The 7,373-nt window shown below is 33.2% G+C and overlaps 1 long non-coding RNA gene across 1 annotated transcript; it reads right to left on the bottom strand.

The window, feature by feature from the left end:
- Positions 1 to 6,307: 6,307 nt before the first annotated feature.
- On the bottom strand, positions 6,308 to 6,837 carry LOC133783844 (uncharacterized). The gene is made up of 3 exons (XR_009870981.1): positions 6,776 to 6,837; positions 6,417 to 6,659; positions 6,308 to 6,329 (listed from the first exon to the last, which is right to left on the bottom strand). It is a non-coding gene; the product is annotated as an uncharacterized LOC133783844 (long non-coding RNA).
- Between the last annotated feature and the right edge of the window lie 536 nt (positions 6,838 to 7,373).

Consider the following 7,373-nt stretch of genomic DNA (forward strand, 5'->3'; position numbering starts at 1 on the left):
CATCATTGACATTGACATTCTTCGAAAGGTTTGCAGCAAAACCGTCCGGGAATTCAACTGACTTCACAAATTCACAGAAAACTCGACGCTCCGGGACACTGAGGGTGTAACTGGCGTGCGGTTTCTTCCACTTGTTTCCCTCTTTGCGGAGGTGGAGTTTTTCCCTAATTTTCATGTCTGCTAGATCAAGTCTTGCCTTGTCAGTGTCTTTAGATTTTCCCTCTAAGTTCAACAAAGTTCCCAAGACACTGTCGCAAACATTCTTCTCAATGTGCATTACGTCCAAATTATGCCTCAACAATAACTCCTTCCAATAATCAAGCTCGAAAAATATGCTCTTCTTCGACCAATTAAGTTCAATCGGAGCCCTTTTGCGTTTCACACCACCAAATTCTTTGTGTTTCCCAGGATGTCTAATCAGCAAATTCTCTAATTGCTTCAAAACATCATCACCGGAGTAATGTTTCGGTGGTGGCCTGAGTTCCCTGTTACCGTCGAATAGTGCTCGTTTGCTCCTCCATTCATGATCCATATCAAGAAATCTCCTATGGCCAATGTATGCAATTTTACTTCTAATCCCTACAGAGGGAGTTTCTTCATTGCATGTGGGACACGCCTTGTACCCTTTTGTGCTCCACCCAGACATCATAGCATAAGCTGGGTAGTCGTTAATGGTCCACAAGACTGCTGCACGCATATTGAACAATGTACTATTGTATGCATCTCTTGTCTCGACACCATTCATCCATAACTCCTTCAACTCGTCAACCAAAGGTCTCATATAGACATCGATATCTTTTCCAGGTGAAGAAGGACCTGGAATAAGAATAGACAACATTAATGACTGTGGTTTCATGCACTTCCACGGCGGCAAGTTGTATGGGACAAGTATTACAGGCCACATGCTGTAAGAGTTGCTCATGTTCCCAAAAGGATTGAAACCATCTGTAGCCAACCCAAGCCTAACATTTCGAGGTTCGGCTGCGAAAGATGGGTACAACTCATCAAGGTGCTTCCACGCCTTACTGTCAGCGGGGTGCCTCATCACACCATCTTCCCTTGGCCTTTTAGAATAGTGCCATCTCATATCCTCTGCAGTATATCTGGAACTGTACAGCCTTTTCAATCTCGGCGTCAACGGAAAGTACCGCATGACCTTATGGGCCACTTTCTTCCCGTTCCCACGATTATCTTGCCAGCGACACTCACCACAAACAGGACAGAATTCCAAATTCGCATTCTCCTTCCAAAACAGTGCACAGTCATGCTTGCAAGCATCGATGGACTCATATCCCAATCCAATACTCCGCAACTTTGCCTTCGCCTCATAGTTAGACTTAGGTAAAATTGTTCCGTTAGGCATAGCGTCGACTAACAATTCCAGCAAACCATCAAAGTAATGATTGCTGCACTTGTTAATTACTTTGAGATGCATCAGCTTCACCAAGAAGTTCAACGCGGAATACTTTCGGCAACCCGGGTACAGGTCACTTGACATCTCCTTAAATAAATTGTCATACTTGTCGCGATGTTGAGGATCATCTTGGGGAGGATCATTATAGTTTCCATGGGGAACGTCATCTTCAGCGTAAACATCCTCCAGGATATCCGCTATCTCATCTCTATCATGATCTCGTACCACAGCTGGTGGCGACGGCAGCGCCTCTCCATGGTAATGCCACACTTTGTAGGACTGTACGATGCCATTGTTGAATAAATGCATCGAAATTGCATTTATAGGCTGGAACTTAACATTCCCACATTTCTTGCACGGACAGCGAACCAAACCCCGATCGTTCAACTGATTTTTGGCGATATCGAAGAACTCCTTAACACCATTTCTATACTCCAGAGACCAACGATTCCTCGCACTCATCCAGCTTCTGTCGCTTGCCATCTTTAAGCGAAATAATTAAGAAAATATTAATAATTGTCTTAAAATAAGGGAAATGATAGTCAAAGTATTTCATGACTGTTTGTCTCCCTAATTATCACTAACTGATAATAATATCCTATCTCTGGCAAAAATAATTATTTATAGAGATATTTCCGGCTAAATTACTCAAACTTACAACTTACTAACACTTAAATGACACGTGACACCACATGATTGGTACACATTATTATTATTATTATTTTAAATAATTTTTCATAAAAAAAAACATTTTATTTTTTTTATTTTTTTTAAAAAATCCAATTTATTGTTTTCCAATTTAAAGGTAACAAAAAATAATTTTTTTTTTCATTTTTTACAAAAAAAAAATCAAATTTGCTGCTTTTAATCAATTATTTAGGATTAAGTAAAAAAAATATTTAATCTTAAATTATTGCTTAGATTTTAAACAAAATTACTTAATCTTTAATTGAAAACAAGTAGACAAAATGATAAATAGGAAGATTTTAATAATAATAAATTAAAAATTTTGAGGATATTAACAATATAAAATTAAATTTTAAAAAAAATGTATTTTTCATACTTAATCTTAAGTTGAAAAAAATTTTGAATTTTTTTTTAAAAAATGTAAATTTTATTTTTTTGTTAAATTAAAAAATATTTTAAGAATAATAACAAATTTTATCAATCATGTACTGCCACGTGTCCGTTGACTAGTCTACTTTAACATTTACTTATTTATTACTTTTAATTTAAAATTAATTTAATTATACATTAATCTCCATTTTGTAATTTTTTATTAAATTCTTTAATTTGTATTGGATTATTTACTTAATCAATAATAATTTTATTATATTTATATTTTATTAAATCATTTATATTTTTAACTTTTTCAATTACAAAACATCTAATATTAATGTTAAAATTAATTATTAATTATTAATTATTATGATTGGTAATTTTATTTTATTTAAATTATAGTTAAAAATTATTTTTTTGATGAATTTTTAATTATACTTAAATATTTATTTAATTAATTATTAAACTTTTATTAATTTTACTAACTCCAACAAAAATTGGGCAGCATAACGACTATATTTCAAACTATCCCAAAAATTTAAAAACCTACAAATTAAACACATATATAACCAGAATAGTCCCAGAGCAATATACAGAACATTCTCATAACATGCACAACATAAACCAAGATTAATAACATATATCAAATCTTTCTATATCAGTAACATCAAAACAATTTATTTAGTAAATATTTATAAACAAATAATATTTAATATAAAAAATATAATATATATTTTTTTAATATACATAATCTAATCTATTTTTTAATATACATATTAAGCATTAAAATTAAAAAAATATACATTCTCAAATCAAATTTTTTTTAATAAATACTAAAATTATATTTTCTTTTTCATTATTAATATCATTTTTTTAAAACTACACATTTATTTATTTTATAAACAGAAAAATATAATTATAATAACAAATATCACACACATACATTTATATTAATCAATTTCTACAAAAATTTAACATTAAATAAACATATATACACACCCATTTACAGAAATACATAAACATATATCCATATACAAACATATATACAGATATATAAAAAAAAAACCAAATTTAAGTATATATATATATTCAGATATAACTAATATATATATATATTCGGATATAACTAATATATATAAATATATACATATATATAAACTAATATATATAAATATATACATATATATATTCGGATATAACTAATATATATAAATATATACATATATATATTCGGATATAACTAATATATATAAATATATACATATATATATAATCATATATAAATATATATATAAACCGAAATATATATAAACATATATAAATATATATATAAACTAACCTTTGCATTTGTTTCACCGAGAGAGTTACAACACACCTGTTCATAGGGAGAGAATAACAAAAAAAAAATACAATTACAAAACATAATATTGAGAAAAAAATCCAAAAATGTTAAAAAATTTCTCATTTTACTAACCTTGAGAGATGCTTCAATATATAACTTGAGCCACGGCGTGTGATTATGGGACACCGGTGGTCGGAGACTATCACAGAGGAGAGAGAGAGAGCTTTGCTTTCACAAACTCAGAACAGAAATGGGGAAGAAGGAGGCTGCGGCTGAGATATATCGTTAAGACTTTTGCCGGCGCGTTTCGTTGCGCCGGCAAAAGTGTTTAAGTAAACCCTAAAGTAAAACGATGTCGTTTTAATTATCTCGACTTTTGCCGGCGCGTTTGTTCACTTTTGCCGGCGCAACGAAACGCGCCGGCAAAAGTAAGCCCACCTACTTTTTATTTCAAACGTGTAAAAATTTAAAAACACGTTGACTTTTGCCGGCGCGTTAGGTGAAATGCGCCGGCAAAAGTTTGTACGCTTATTTTGAAAAATCTGGCATTACTTTTGCCGGCGCAACCCCGACTTGCGCCGGCAAAAGTCATCTTTTCCGGCGTTAAATTGGGCCGGCATAGGGTTTGATTTTTGCCGGCGCAATTCATGAATTGCGCCGGTGAAAGTGATTTTTGCCGGCGCAATTACGAATTACGCCGGCAAAGAACTGGTTTCTTGTAGTGAGTATAAGTTCTCATGTGTGCATGACTTAAGAAATCAGATATTAAATTTTGCAATTTCGCAATTACATAATTTAGGCTTTTTTCTTTCAAGTGTATACACAAACTTTTCAAGAAATTCATACAAAAGTTAATCATATACAAAAACTTGTCAAACCTTGTTGGCTGCCATAATAAACATATTAATGAATTGAAAATTTATAACTGTCCTAAATAACTTCTATCTCACACTACAACTTGATTCATTCCAATAATCTCCTTGTAGTCCATAAAAGTGATTTAAATATTAAGATTTCAACTTGCCATTAGTTCTGTACAAAAGTGTTACAATTTTAAGCAGAAAGCACATTATTTTATTTGAGTTCTTGAAAGATAGAAGCCATACCACTCCAGAAAAGATTAAGAAGGCATATATATAACCAACCCAAGCTGGATCGCCTCGTTGCATGGACTGCAAATCGGAACAAGATAAATAGAAAGTCCATGATTCAAATTCAAAAACTACACTCTACAATGCATAAAACAAATTTAATGGTAAAAGTGGATTGAAACAAGTTTCATTTCACATTGAGCTAATTTATTGTTGCTATGTCGAATATATAGCTTCTATAATGAACATACTAAATCTTTCTCGTTATTGCAGTAAAAATGTCAAAAATCATTAGCTTCAGATTCCAACCATAACCTTTTCTCACTGCAAACTTGGGCTAATAACAATGGTATCAGTGCTCAAATCATCTTTAAACCATATGAAGTATTAAGACTTTGGGAAGATTAATAAACATGGCCAAGTTAGTATATTCTCATCTTTCAAAATTAGAAGCTTCTGATTTTAACATTATTAACATAAAATAAAGATGCCATTTTTTTCTCCTTTTATTATTAACACAAAGTAATTTTGAACTTCGTGCCTATACAAACCAAAATACAGAGAAAATGGGTCAAAGAGGGTTGGTCAACATAGAAGAAATTGGAATATGGAATGTCACAGATCAAATGGGAAATATAACCCTGACAAATTTTCTTTGACAAAGTCCAACGCAACCAAAACTCTCCTGAAAGGTAACCCAAAACAATATATTGAAAACAACCAGACTATTATTTCTTTATAACAGAAACAAGTACAAATTGTAACACAAAAAAAAAAACCATATAACAGTTAATCATCAAGACCAAAAACAGAGATAACCACAGCTAAGAAAAGAGATTATGCACATCATAGCAGGCAGCAATGGACGAAACTGGTATGGGTGCTCATCACTACTTGAATTAACTACTTATGAGTGATCAAAGTTCAGTAACTTGTAATTTGAGTTGACAACTCAAGTAGTGTTCAACATCATATGTTAGTTTATAATTGCTTATTATTATTATGGGCACATGATATACATTGACCTAAACTGGTATGGGTAAACTTTGAATTATTGCTGCATGTGAAAAATATTAACAAAAATCATAAACTCTTTGTCAATGTCGAAGGAGAAATAAAGATTACCCCTTTTATTTTGCTATTCTTCAACGAGGGAAAAGAGTGAGAGAAAGATCAAAAAGAAAAAAAGCATATGCAAAATAATCTAATGAGCCGCAAGTCATCTCTTTTGCCCAACAAATTGAAACAAAGAATGAAAAAATCGCTTTCTAAATCAAAGAAAGACTCACCTCAACTACTGCGTGGAAGACATTAGCCCTGAAAAAAATCCCACCGACCCTCCAAGAATGGCGACCTGATTAGCTTGAACAAGTAAAAATCCCATAAAAATTGAAGCTTGGAAAAACCCCCCAGAATCCTTAAACTGAATAAATAAATAATCTCAAATTCAAAGCTCAAATGCTAGGTCTTATCAACTACAATACACAAATTCTTAAAACTTGAGACTCACAGCAAGAAGAAGGGATTCTTTAGCGGTTAGCCTCTCCATTTCTTGGGCGTAAGCAGCTGGAGCTCCTCCCTGTACAGCCTGCTGGACCATTGCTCTGCAAGTCAATCTCCGTCGGAGTCGGCGAAACATGGGGAGGGAAGTTGTGGTAGATGAGACGGAGGAAGACAGCCACGCCGTAGACCCAAGAGTCGAGCCTCCCTGTCACACGACCCAAGCCGCAGGCCCCATCACCTTGTTACACGCCTGCAACAAATAGAGAGAAAGAAAGAAAGATTGAACGAGTGAGAGAGAGAGAGAGAGAGAGTTACTGAGTGTGAGAGAGAAACAGAGGAGGCGTGTAGAGTAATTAGGGATTCAACCTTAGAGATTGCTTTTGTGTTTCATTTGGCGCCTGTGTATTTCATTTACCGCCCATTTTCCGTCTTTTTCTATTACCATGCGACAATAACACTTATTAAAATATGCTATATTTTAATGTAATATATGGGCATAATTGTTGTAGTGAATGGTCCAAAGTCTAGAGTAGTTGGGTCATTACACATCAAGAGGGATTATATCTGGTTAGATCAGTTAAATCAACAACATTGAGGCTATGTTTAGTAAGAGGGAGAAGTGAGCAGATGGTGAGGAGAGGAAGGAGATATTGGGAGAGGTAGAATCCTCTTGTTTGGCAAGAAAGATTGATGGAGGGAGATGAGAGGTGAGAGGATTACAAATCCTCAAGAGAATCCATGCTCTATTACTCTCTATTGTAGTTTGTTTAGAATTACTAATACACAAACTTGTATTAAAAAATTGAATTGAAAGATCATATAATAATTTCATATATAAATAGAAATCTATCCTTCCATTTTTCTATCTCTCTTACCAAACAATTCAAAAAGATTATTACTCTCCTTTCACTCCCTTCTATTCTCCCTCCACCCTACCAAACTGTGAGTGTTGGGAGATCATCAA

The sequence above is a fragment of the Humulus lupulus genome, chromosome 6 (genome assembly GCF_963169125.1).
Source record: "Humulus lupulus chromosome 6, drHumLupu1.1, whole genome shotgun sequence".
Classification (NCBI taxonomy): domain Eukaryota; kingdom Viridiplantae; phylum Streptophyta; class Magnoliopsida; order Rosales; family Cannabaceae; genus Humulus; species Humulus lupulus.